The sequence below is a fragment of the Bos grunniens genome, chromosome 28, assembly GCF_055505025.1.
Source record: "Bos grunniens cultivar Pamir isolate PY7600 chromosome 28, Bosgru_T2T1.0, whole genome shotgun sequence".
Classification (NCBI taxonomy): domain Eukaryota; kingdom Metazoa; phylum Chordata; class Mammalia; order Artiodactyla; family Bovidae; genus Bos; species Bos grunniens.
In genome coordinates this window covers 21,280,890-21,294,949 of record NC_141192.1, presented here as the reverse complement: position 1 = coordinate 21,294,949, position 14,060 = coordinate 21,280,890, and the positions used below count along the sequence as shown (strand labels likewise).

The following is a 14,060-nucleotide window of genomic DNA, read 5'->3' as shown; positions in this document are numbered from 1 at the left end:
TTATTTTTACTTGGTATATCATCAGCATTTCCCTTGTAAGTAAAAATCTGTAAAGGTTTTAAAAATATGTGTATAATATTCCTTTGGGATAATGAACATAACCCACTAAATAATTTTTCATAACTGGATGAATTATTTTATATTTAGTGAACTTTTTTTATCTGTATAAATCTTGGTTCCCATTTAAAATTGTGTTCTTGACACTGGAATCTACTAGTCCTTTACGTCAAGCTAGAAGTATTAGCGTAACTGAAATTTGGGTATTTTGCTAATAATTTATGATTTATTATTGCCTAAATAGGGAAGCCTATTGGGGCATCCCTGGAGGCTCAGGTGGTAAAGATTCTGCTTGCAATGTGGGAGACCCGGGTTCAGTCCCCAAGTTGGGAAGATTCCCCTGGAGAAGGAAATGGCAACCCACTCCAATATTCTTGCCTGATGAATCCCAAGGACAGAGGAGCCTTGCAAGCTAAAGTACATGGAGTGGCAAAGAGTCTGACACAGCTGAGTGACTAACACACACACAACAGTTTCTTAAACCTTTGTCACCTTTGGAAACCTAAAATTTGTAGTACAGGTTTTTGTTTGTTTGTTTGTTTTTAGAAAATCAAGTGCATTTCCTTCTCAAAAAATGAGAAACTAAAGTTTCTGTTACATTCTTTTTGCTAAACACATCTTCACGCCCTCTCATAGATGGAGCTTGAGCCAGCATTTCAGCATACCTCCTAACTAATGACTGGATACTAGCCAGATCAGATTAGGTACTTGGTGTATTTTTAGCTACTATGGAAAAAACAGAATTTTTAAATTTATTATTATATTAGTGCTTTAGTCCTGCTACACTTTCCACATGTTTTTGGTTGCTAGACAAGAATTCCTAAGATTAATTTGATCCTAATTTCAATGATCCCAACACTTGTCTTTCATATAATGTTTCAAAAATGATAAAGTTAGAACTACAGCAGAGGTTTTTAATCTGGATGGACTTCAGTGCTCTGTAATGCCATCCCCTCAAAATTATATGCTTTCTATGCGTTTTTCTGGAAAGATGATCTTTAACTTTCATTAGATTTCACAGAAATATTTTCTACCCTCCAAAATAAAAACAAGAGAATCACACTAATCTTTTACAGCTTGGCAGGAATGAAATTGACAACTGTTACTATGATTAAATTATATGAAGAGTTCTGATGTTCCTCCATTGTGAGAATGGATTTAACATTGTGATAGTCAGACCCGTGAAGCAGGGATGTCCTGAGGAGCAGCGCTGAGGTCTACAAAGAGCCTGGAAGAGTCCCTGCTACATATGGATGCTTAAATGTGGTGGTTATTGTTTTATTCTTGTGGAGATTTGCCTATCCATTTCATTACTTTCACCCATTTCCCTCTTGCTATTTGACTCTGGTTTTTTAGAGGAAAGTAGCTAAAATCTGCAGAGAAGGCAGCGGCGCCCCACTCCAGTACTCTTGCTTGGAAAATCCCATGGATGGAGGAGCCTGGTGAGCTGTAGTCCCTGGGGTCACTAGGAGTTGGACACGACTGAGCAACTTCATTTTCACTTTTCTCTTTCATGCTTTGGAGAAGGAAATGGCAACCCACTCCAGTGTTCTTGCCTGGAGAATCCCAGGGACGGGGGAGCCTGGTGGGCTGCCGTCTATGGGGTCGCACAGAGTCGGACACGACTGACGCAACTTAGCTGCAGCAGCAGCAGCTAAAGTCTGCAGAAGTAGCCAGCTCGTGCCATTTCACAGTATCTGCAAATGCATTTTTCCTGCTAGAGGTTTAAGACGCATTATGAATGAATTGATTTCACCATTCCCATGTGATACGGAATTATAATTATGGTTTCCGGCCAGACAATGATGCCACAGTTATTTTCTTGTCCTTGTATAATGAAAGGGTTTTGGTGTTTCTGCTGTATTCTAGACATTCACACTACACAGCTAATTTTCATATCATATTTCATATAGAACACCATTTTGTGGTGAGTTTTCTGTTAAAGTACAAAAGTAGGTTCAAGGCAGGAGGAAGTAGGAGGTTAAGACAGTGGAAGCCCACAGTTGATTCAAGTCATGGAGGTATTTTTTTTTGGACTATAGTTGCTTTACAGTGCTATGTCAATTGAATAGAGTTCCTGTGACACACAGTAGGGTCTCATTACTTATCTGTTTTAAACATAGTAGTGCATATATATCAGTCTGAATCTCTCAATTCACCGTCCCCGCCCCGACTCCTTTCGCCCACTTGGTGTCTACATGTTTTTCTTTATGTCTGTGTCTTTATTTCTGTTCTGCAAATAAGGTCTTCTATACCATTTTTCTAGTTTCCACATATATATGTGAATATGTATTTGTTTTTCTCTTTCTGACTTACTACATTCTGTGTGACACTCTCTAGGTCCACCTACATGACACCATTTTGTTCCTTTTTATAGCTGAGTAATATTCCCTTATACATATGTACCACATCTTCTTTACCCCTTCCTCTATTGATGGACAGTTAGGTTGCTTCCATGCAAGCCATGGACTTTTACCCACTCCAGTACTCTTGCCTGGAAAATCCCACGGGCAGAGGAGCCTGGTAGGCTGTAGTCCATGGGGTCCCGAAGAGTTGGACACGACTTAGTGACTTCACTTTTCCCTTTTCACTTTCACGCATTGGAGAAGGAAATGGCAACCCACTCCAGTGTTCTTGCCTGGAGAATCCCAGGGACGGGGAAGCCTGGTGGGTTTCTGTCTAAGGGGTCGCAGAGAGTCGGACACTACTGAAGCGACTTAGCATCAGCAGCATCCAGTTTAGGTTTAGAGAGAAGTGTGTGTGTTTGTGTGTGTGTGTGTTAGTTTCCTCCATTCTTGACAGAGTAAGTAACTTGTTTAGGAGTTGATACAGAATTGCAGGGAGGTTTGTCTACTAGGCAACATAAAATTAAATTACATTCTTTATTCACCTAATTTCATTTTCTAGGGACATTTCTGGTGTTTTATATATATATTTAAATACGTATTATATTTATATAATATTTCGTATTTTTTATCTATTTTTGGCCACATGACTTTCAAGATCTTAATTTCCTGAGCAGAGATTGAACCCATGCCCTCGGCCTGGAACTTTGGTTTCCTAACCACTGGACCATCAAGGAATTCCCGGTCTTTCGTATATTTACAAGGTTGCGCAACCATTACCACAATCTATTTCTTGAATGTGTTCATCGCCCCAAAAAAGAAACCCAGTATAATTAAGCAGTGACTCCTCATTTTTCCCTCTGTCATCTCCTGGTAACCACTAATCTGCTTTTTGTCTTTATGAATTTGTCTATTCTGGGTATTTCATATAACTAGAATCATACAATATTTGGTCTTTTGTATCTGACTTCTTTCACTTTAGCCTAATGTTTTCAAGTTTTATCCTTGTCATTGCATTTATCAGTACTTTCATGACTGAATATTTTTTCATTGCATGAATAAGCCACATTTTGTATAAACATTCATCAGTTGATGGACTTCTGAGTTGTTTCTACTTTTTAGCTATTATGAATAATGCATTTACAAACAAATGTGTACAGGTTTTTGTGTGAAAATATTTTTTCACACAAAAATATGTGTGGAAAGGCTAGGGAAATTTCTGAGTTGAAGAGGCTAGGGATTTCTTTGGAGCTGTGTATATTCTGAGGAGTGTAACTGCTGGGTCCTATGGCAACTTTTTGTTGCCAAACTGTTTCTCAAAGCAGCCATATCATTTCAGATTCAACCAGCAATGTATGAGGGTTCTAGTTTCACCACATCCTCATCAAAGCTTATTATCTGACTTTTTTTGTGATTGCCTTCCTAGTGGGTGTGAAGTGATACTCCAGGATGGTTTCGGTTTGCATTTCTCTCGTTAATGATGTCAAGCATCCTTTCATGTGTTTATTGACCACTTGTGTATCTTTGGAGAAGTGTCTATTTCAAGTCTGTCCATTTGGACTCCTACAACAAACTACTGCAGCCTGGGTGGCTTATAAACAACAGACATTCACTGCTCATAGCTCTGGTGAAGGCCCATTTCCTGGTTTATAACTGGTGCCTTCTCACTGTGTCCTCACATGGTGGAAGAGGCTAGGGAACTCTCTGGAGCTTCTTTTAGAATGTGCTGCTGCTGCTGCTAAGTCGCAGCAGTCGTGTCCGACACTGTGCAACCCCCCATACACGGCAGCCCAACAGGCTCCTCTGTCCCTGGGATTCTCCAGGCAAGAACACTGGAGTGGGTTGCCATTTCCTTCTCCAATGCATGGAAGTGAAAAGTGAAAGTGAAGTCGCTCAGTCATGTCCAACTCTTAGTGACCCCATGGACTGCAGCCCACCAGGCTCCTCTGTCCATGGGATTTTCCAGGCAAGAGTACTGGAGTGGGTTGCCATTGCCTTCTCCATTAGAATGCGCTGCTGCTGCTGCTGCCAAGTCGCTTCAGTCGTGTCCGACTCTGTGCGACCCCAGAGACGGAAGCCCACTAGGCTTCCCGTCCTTGGGATTCTCCAGGCAAGAACACTGGAGTGGGTTGCCATTTCCTTCTCCAATGAATGAAAGTGAAAGGTGAAAGGGAAGTCGCTCAGTCATGTCCGACTCCCAGAGACCCCACAATCTCATTCAATTCAACTGGTATAACTTAAGAATCTTCCAAAGGCCCAACTTTCGAATTCTTTATATTAGGCATTAGGATTAAAACAAGTTAATTTGGGGGGGCACAAAAATTGTGTGGTGCTTGTCATTTGATATGCATCAAGCAAATGTTGGTCTAATTGAATGATACTAGTCATGGCTGTGAAACTGGTGTGTGGTAAACACTGACATCCAAAGAGGTTAATAACAACTATTATGTATTGAATACATACTAAGTGCCTGGAACTGTATTAAAAACTGAAATGCTCATTGTCTCACTTCATCTTTACAATAGTCCTATGAAATGTACATTCATCCACCAATGTATAAAATAAGACAATGAGGCTTAGATAGGCCAAGTAACTTGTCTAAGACTACACAGTTGATCTTGGATTAGAGCCTTTGGTCTATATGCTAAGGGCTCATTTTAACCACCATGTCCTTGAGCAAGGGCATCAATCAAAATGCAAAGAACCTGGAGGGTTCAGAGAAGCAGGACCAAAATGTGGACTGGTTGAAGATAGCCATGCTAAGTTTATTGCTGCTATCTTAGGCCTGTGAAACTTCGAAAGAGATGTTGTATAAGAATCTTATAGGATCATTTTAACAAGGAGCTACTGTATAGCACAGGGAATTATATTCAATATCTTGTAATAGCCTATAATGGAAAAGAAAAAATACATATAAAAAACGGAATCACTTTGATATGTACCAGAAACTAGCATAACATTGTAAGTTGACTATACTTCAATAAAAATTTTAAGAAAAGAATTTTATAAGCTCATTTTACAAAAATATAATTTTTTGACAGGAATCAAATATTTAAACTCTTTGAGTTTGCCAATCCACTGCTTCTGTATTTTAATTTCAAGGTTACAGTCTTTTTTTTTTCTAATTTTATTTTATGTTTAAACTTTACATAATTGTATTAGTTTTGCCAAATATCAAAATGAATCCACCACAGGTATACATGTGTTCCCCATCCTGAACCCTCCTCCCTCCTCCCTCCCCATACCATCCCTCTGGGTCGTCCCAGTGCACTAGCCCCAAGCATCCAGTATCGTGCATCGAACCTGGACTGGCAACTCGTTTCTTACATGATATTTTACATGTTTCAATGCCATTCTCCCAAATCTTCCCACCCTCTCCCTCTCCCACAGAGTCCATAAGACTGTTCTATACCTCAGTGTCTCTTTTGCTGTCTCGTACACCGGGTTATTGTTACCATCTTTCTAAATTCCATATATATGCGTTAGTATACTGTATTTATGTTTTTCCTTCTTTACTTTCCTTCTTTCCTTCCTTACTTCACTCTGTATAATAGGCTCCAGTTTCATCCACCTCATTAGAACTGATTCAAATGTATTCTTTTTAATGGCTGAGTAATACTCCATTGTGTATATGTACCACTGCTTTCTTATCCATTCATCTGCTGATGGATATCTAGGTTGCTTCCATGTCCTGGCTATTATAAACAGTGCTGCGATGAACACTGGGGTACACGTGTCTCTTTCCCTTCTGGTTTCCTCAGTGTGTATGCCCAGCAGTGGGATTGCTGGATCATAAGGCAGTTCTATTTCCAGTTTTTTAAGGAATCTCCACACTGTTCTCCATAGTGGCTGTACTAGTTTGCATTCCCACCAACAGTGTAAGAGGGTTCCCTTATCTCCACACCCTCTCCAGCATTTATTATTTGTAGACTTTTGGATCGCAGCCATTCTGACTGGTGTGAAATGGTACCTCATAGTGGTTTTGATTTGCATTTCTCTGATAATGAGTGATGTTGAGCATCTTTTCATGTGTTTGTTAGCCATCTGTATGTCTTCTTTGGAGAAATGTCTATTTAGTTCTTTGGCCCATTTTTTGATTGGGTCGTTTATTTTTCTGGAGTTGAGCTGTAGGAGTTGCTTGTATATTTTTGAGATTAGTTGTTTGTCGGTTGCTTCATTTGCTATTATTTTCTCCCATTCTGAAGGCTGTCTTTTCACCTTGCTAATAGTTTCCTTTGATGTGCAGAAGCTCTTAAGTTTAATTAGGTCCCATTTGTTTATTTTTGCTTTTATTTCCAATATTCTGGGAGGTGGGTCATAGAGGATCCTGCTGTGATGTATGTCGGAGAGTGTTTTGTCTATGTTCTCCTCTAGGAGTTTTATAGTTTCTGGTCTTATGTTTAGATCTTTAATCTTAAAGGTTACAGTCTTTTAAACCATCTTTCTAGCTCTTTTTTTTTTTCCATTTTTAGTTTCTCCTTAAGAAACTTTTACCCTCCCTGGACCTCATTCCTTTCTAAATTCTGGTCTGGTAATTAATTCTACACTATCATGGTAATTTTTCACTCTTCTATGCCTCTATGCAAATGTTTTTATATTTTGTGTATTTTTTCTTTGTCTTAAGCAGTTGTTCCAAATTACCAATTCTGTTACAACTGGAAGTGACAGTTTCACATTCTCTTCCCCACGCCCCAACACCCCAGCACAGAATTTTAGTGTCCTGAGCAGGGATTGATCCCAGCCCACGGCAGTGATAATGCGCCAAATCCCAACCACTTGCTGTAGGGAACTCCCTCATTTTCTTTTAAACTAATAAATGTAAGATTAGGTTATATTCCATGGTGAAATTAGCATGCCCTAACTCTATCAGAAATCTTGTTAGTATTAGACTTATCTGGGAGAGGTTCCAATGTCCTGAAATACTGTTTGCTTGAATACCTCCATTTTTATATTAAATGAGTTTTTACTGCTCAATACCTTGTTTATTTGTACTTGTTTTCTTAATTAATGACAGACATTGTTCTCTGTTGCTACACCTGGAAGCAGCTTGTTCTCTGTGGAACACCTGGAAGTCAGCTGCCATACCATAAGCTTTTTCATAGCCATTATAGCATTTAACCCTAATGTCAGCTTTGTCCCTCATGGGGACAAAGTCTACGGGAGGCTAACTTGCTCAAGGTCACACAGTTAATAAGCATCACTGGGATCTGGATCCCACCAGAGGATGAGATGGTTAGATAGCATCACCAATTCAATGAACATGCATTTGAGCAAACTCTGGGAGATGGTGAAGGACAGGGGAGTCTGGTGTGCTGCAGTGCATGGGGTCACCAAGATTTGGCCACAACTGAGCAACCAAACAGCAACAACAGGAACATACTGATCTTGTACAATATCATATTTTAACAATATGTGTAAAATATATTATATTTTATAAATATTTTATTATTTTATTATAGTATATAAAATAAATTATATTTTATGTGTAATATAACATCTTAAGGTGAACAGGGGGCCTGGAGGAAAGAATATTTTTGTTTCAAAAAAATCTAAAGTAATTTCTTTCATCACATGCATAGCTACGATCAGGGAATTTTTAGGTATACTGGTCATCCCCCCCACCAAGTCACTAAGGCTTCATTATGATTATTAGCAAAAGTAGCCCTATAAAAATATGGGTATATATTTCATCAAGTTAGAAACAACCACAGCATCAATGAATGCAGTTTGACTTACTCTCAAGTGATGTGCATGAAAGAATTGTTGTTATGAGCAAGGAAAATATCAATTCATAGCTTATAAATATCTAGTAAAAACATCAAGGGCCATTTATTTTAAACAACAAGAGCTACTGTGCCTTTTGAATAAGTATTTTGAAATCAGGTAAATCAAACAGATTTGGGAGGAAATTGCATTTTCTCAACTGGTCGTTAAGAGTATCTATGGAAATGCCATTATAATCAGTTAGGTTAAAACAGTCCTGATAATCATAGACAAGTTTTTCATTTAAACTTGCACAGTTAACACAGGTAGAAGTTTGTGCTCCATACCTGTTATCTAAGGTGCACTGTAGTGAAAAATAACCTTTTAGTTTTCCTGTTATGACAAATATGTCTCCTTCTGATCCCACAAGGTATTCCTAAAGGGCTTTACATTGCAAAAGCCCAAAAGGATCCCTTCAGACAGTGAAATGGTACTCGCAAGTTAGAAGAAACGTCTCTGTTAAGAATATCGAGAATCATTTATTTTAAACAAGAACTGATGTGCCCAGTATTTGGCTATCAAGAAAGTCAAACAAACTTCAGAAAAAGACTAATTTTAGGCATTCTATAATTGTAGATATTATGGGTTCCATGGCAAGTTTTCTGTGTTTTCTCTCTACCTGAGTTAATTTCAATGCAGAAGTTATTCATTGAGTCAGAGATTCCACAGGTGTTAAGCAGTGCCTCTAATATAGTTGGTGTTCTCTGTTCTATTTCTGGAATGAACAAAGGAAGGACTTCCCTTTCTCCAACCATCAGAAGCATCTGTCTAGTACAACCAGTTACCCAGATGAAAGACTGACATTTTTAGGCAGACAAATCTTTCTTCTCCAAATATTGTGTGGGACTCTAGTCAATTAGCTAAAAAACTAAAGACATTAACCCTTCTGGAGTAACTGGCCTCATCTCAACAAAAACCTACATACACTGATTTTCAAAATATTGCTTTTCTTTGATTAGGAGACTTAGTTATATGTGGGAATTTTAAACAGGTAAAATACAAGGGTTTCAGATCTGGGATAAACCAGTCATTTCTCCTTGTGCATGCTCAGTCACTCAACTGTGTCCACCTCTTTGTAATGCCTTGAACTGTAGCCCATCAGGGTCCTCTGTCCACAGAATTTTCCAGGCAAATATGGGAGTGGGCTGCTGTTTCCTCCTCCAGGGATCTTCCCCACCTAGGGCTTTGAACCCATGTCTCCTGAATTGACAGGGGTATTCTTTATCACTGAGCCACCTGGGGAGCCCTTAGTTCTCTTGAAAAGGTAGCTGACATTTGTGATGAACAACTTAACAGGAGTATCATTGTTAGGTTTTGAAGGGACCAATAATGGAAAGTTGAAGGTTGAAATAGAAACATTTGAAACCTGAATGGTATAGAATTAAAGGTTGATTACATCTCTTCATATGCATGCTTAATGACCAGCCGAAGATGAAGAAGCTCTAGACAGTCAGCAAAATCAAGACTAGGGGGCTCAGACCAGAAACTCCTTACTGCAAAATTTAGACTTAATTGAAGAACATAGGGAAAACCACTAGGCCATTCAGATATGACCTAAATCAAATCCCTTATGATTATACAGTAGAAGTGACAGATAGATTCAAGGGATTTAGATCTGATAAACAGAGTGCCTAAAGAACTGTGGACGGAGGTTCGTAACATTGTACAGGAGACTTGGACACGATCGAGTGACTGAACAATAACAACAATGCCCAAGTAGTAGTGCATCTATTTACATACATTTCTCCCCATAGTGTGACTGTCAATAGCCACAGTGCTCCCAGTGTCCTTGAACATGTTGTTACCTTCATCTGGGGCACACACCTTTCTTCTCTCCTGTGTTTAACCAACTTCTTACCTATCCTTTGGTCTGAGTGGAAATAAATGTCACATCCTCTAGGGAGACTTCTCTAGTCTTATATAGCTTTCTGGGCTCATCTCCATTCTATACTACTTTATAACTATCTATTTATGTGTCTTCTGAGATGGTACATTCTGAGGGACTGCAGGGCAAGCCCAGAACATGTGTACATATTGAGAGTGCCCAACAGTTGTTTATAAAACAACACTATTCTTTTAAGGATTTTTGGTTATTAAGTTGGGGAATTTCATTGTAAAAACATGAATTAACAAATGAGGTTGATTTTCCTAAATTTAGGAGACACCTAGGTCTGACTTTTTAAAAAACAAGTTGTATGTGCGTAAATGCTTTGAGCTTCTCAGTGAAACAAAATATTTTTAAGATTTTGCTGTTAGATCAAAAACTGAGGATACAAGGTTCTCTAGAGTCAACTTTCAGCTTTCTTGCATGATGTAGAGAAGGAGCCCAAAGGTACAGAACTTCCTTTAAAAACAAAGAAACAAAGAAAGATTTCCAGAGTGTTGAGTTCAGTTCAGGGCAGCTTCCCTGTTCTGTTAATTGAACTCTGGGACATTGAAACACAGGCTAGGAGGGATGAGTGGATGGAAAGCATTACTCTATTCGTATACCGCCTAGTCTACAGATACACTGCATAAAAGCAAATAAATAAGTAATATTAATTATAAAATATAGGACAGACTAGTAATAATAAGAAGGAAACTTCATCTTATCATTCACAAAGGGGGAAATTTTTTTTCTAAATCACAGCATCCTTTGTGATTTGATTTTGACAAAAAAAGCACATAGATGATGTTATTGGATTTCTCTGTTCAAATTATGGATCTAGACTGTAATAGAGGGAGTATGATTGTCAGTTTTAAGTTAGCATGAAGAACCGTTGAGAAGAAATTGGGGCGAGGTGATATTTCAGCCCCATTTAGTCTTGGGCATTATGGTTCACCTCATTGTCAACTGCCCTTGCTTGGCAACTGCAGAAGATCACTTTTTGTTCACTTGTTCCTTAGTTCTAGCTATTGAAGAGCAGTTATTTTTACCAGCACTAAGCAGGACTGCTAGAGAGAATGCAGTTGGGTACTAGGGAGACCTGGCCCCTTAGAGAAGAAAAGGGCTACTGTAGATAAGCCTCAGAGAAGGAACTGGGGGAGGAAAGCACAGGGAAAGACTGTGCCTATAATCCAGGAAGACCTCCAGTGTTAGCAGTTCAGGTTCTTATTTCGCACATGAAATAAAATCAAACTGATTTTAAGATCTCCATTAGAATTGTTAAAGTATGAGCTGCTCTTTTTTTATTCTTGTTGATTGAAAATCTACAAAAGATGGTACTTGGAATATCTTACCAAGGTTTCAGTGCAAAAGCCATGAGTCTCCCAACAGTATGTAAGAAAAGAAATATAAAATGATTTCATGGGAGATGAGACAATAGCTTATATTAGAAGGATTTTGTGCTGCAGAGGTGTCAATATTGGGGCATAGTGAATAACTCTTGAGATTAATTTAGAAGACTCCTCCTAGTCAGTATTTGTATATCTAGTTTCTTGTGGGTGCAGAACTGCTTATGTTTAGAAATAGAAGTAGGATTTTGAAATTATTCATAGATTTACCTCTGAGGGCAAAAAATACATTTTTAAAAAGTACACCTGATGTAATGTTAATTTAAAATACTAGTTAAAATTTTTAAAAATTATTTATTTGTTTGGCTGCGCTGGGTCTTCATTGCTGTGTGGGCTTTTTTCTACTTGCGTGCACAGGCTTCCATTGAAGTGGCTGCTCCTGTTGTGGAGCAGGAACTTTGGGGCACAGGGGCTTCAGTACTTACAGCTCCCAGGCTCTGGAACACAAGGTCAGTAGCTGTGGCACATGGGCTTAGTTGCTCCATGGCATGTGGGATCCTCCCGGACTAGGGATTAAACCCATGTCTCCTGCATTGGCAGGAGGATTCTTAACCACTGAGCCCACCAGGGAAGCCCCTAAAATACTAACCTTCTTGAGCTGCTGTTCTAGGCTAGAAATGATGCATGTGAGTGTTCTTTTTTTTTTTTTTTTTAATATAATTGATTTTAAAAAATCATTTATTTACAGTATTAGTTTCAGGTGTACAACATAATGATTCAATATTCTTATACTGAAGGGTATGGTTTCGAAGACAGTTCCTTTAAGGTTATTTTTTTAGATATTTATAAATGTCTATTGTTGAGTACTGAAAATGAGAAGTTATAGAGAGAGCTGTGTAAGATGGTTAGATTCAGGCTCAAGTTCTAACTGGCTATGTAACCTGAGTTAAGTAATTTCACTTCTCTGGGTCTCACCTTTTAGATTTATCTATGACCTAAATTTTCTCCGATTTTGTTTATGTATTTATTTGGCTGTGTTGAGTCTTAGTTGCTGTACGTGTGGTCTTTCTTCATTGACGCGTATGTGGCCTCTTTAGTGGTGGTGCGCAGGCTTAGTTCCCCCCTGGCATGTGGGAACCTGTGTCCCCTGCATTGCAAGGCAGATTCTTAACCACTGGACCACCATGAAAGTCCCTGATACTCTTTTTTAATCTCTGTAATCATGTGATTTTGGGGAGGTGGGGGAGAGGGGTTTAAATATTTATTATTTGGCTGCTCCGGGTCTTAGTTGCAGGGTACAGGATCTAGTTCCCAGACCAGAGATTGAATCCAGGCACCCGGCATTGAGAGCACAGAGTTTTATCCACTGGACTACAAGGGAAGTTCCAATTATGTGATTTTTTAAGAGTAAAGAGATAGAAGTATTTTGTAACATTTGAAAGAACCTAGTACACATGAGTTAATTACAAAATTAAATATCAACTCATGCAATGAGTTCCTTGTGATTAGGGTTAGGTTGGAATAAACAAATAGACTTAAGTAACAAAAATCAGTTCTGAATAAGTAGGACTACAACATCATGTTTCTTAGTTTCTGAATTTATCATTCAATAAGATCTAGTTGTATGCATTTTGCTCTGAATAATAAGAGAGTGGAAATGGCTCTCTTGACCTCCACTTTCTCTGCAAGTAATTTCTGATTATTTTCTCCATCAAAGCTCACTATCACCTAAGACTTGAGCTGAGATGGATAAATCGCTAAGTGTAGGATTTAGAACAGATGGTCACAACCAGTAGAGGCTACCAATGTATTCTGTATTCAAACAAGTACAGATTTTCATGGTGTAGTATCAGTTGGATATTTGGAGTTAATGTTAGCTATGATCACTTCCATTAACTCTAATTAGCTGGGATGAACTTTGGCTTTATTTATTAATTCATTTTACAGAACACTGCACACAGACCTTCGATGTTTGTTTTGCTTAGGTTATCAAGTGGAGTATTATGCAGTTTCATGAGTATCCCATGCAGTGAAAATGCCTGCCCATGGGGCTTTAAAAAAAAATGAACTTCTCACCAGTGTGGATATTTAGTAGACCTAACACCCTGATCCTGAATTTATTTTTATTTATTTTATTTTATTGAGGCATACATTATGGGTCACACAGGTAATGAAATTATTTAAAATATATAATTATGGGAATTCTCTGGTAATACAGTGGATAGGACTCTGTGTTTTCACTGCCCAGGTTCAATCCCTGGTCAGGGAACTAAGATCCCATAAGCCATATGATGAGGGGAAAAAATATATATATATCTTAATATATCATGACCACTTTACTAAACAATGAGCAATCAACCTGAGAAAATGTTCACGCTTTAAAAAATTTTTATTCAGGTATTCAAGGGGAGAGACATAATCTTTAATTGAAATGGAAAACACTTTAAGAAATAAATGTAGGATTATCCTTGCATGTCTTGTTGATGGGAATGCTGCTGCTGCTGCTGCTAAGTCACTTCAGTCATGTCCGACTCTGTGCAATCCCATAGACAGCAACCCACCAGGCTCCCCCGTCCGTGGGATTCTCCAGGCAAGACTACTGGAGTGGGTTGCCATTTCCTTCTCCAATGCCTGAAAGTGAAAAGTGAAAGTGAAGTCACTCAGTCGTGTCCAACTCTTAGT

General features: G+C 38.6%; 1 protein-coding gene and 1 non-coding gene across 7 annotated transcripts in view; both read left to right on the top strand.

Moving 5' to 3' along the window:
• Positions 1-14,060, top strand: part of TET1 (tet methylcytosine dioxygenase 1) — a 132,383-nt gene that overhangs the window by 27,963 nt on the left and 90,360 nt on the right. The gene's annotated exons all lie outside the window — the stretch shown is intronic.
• On the top strand, positions 10,538-10,671 carry LOC147343008 (small nucleolar RNA SNORA36 family). Its single transcript, XR_015157237.1, has one exon. It is a non-coding gene; the product is annotated as a small nucleolar RNA SNORA36 family (small nucleolar RNA).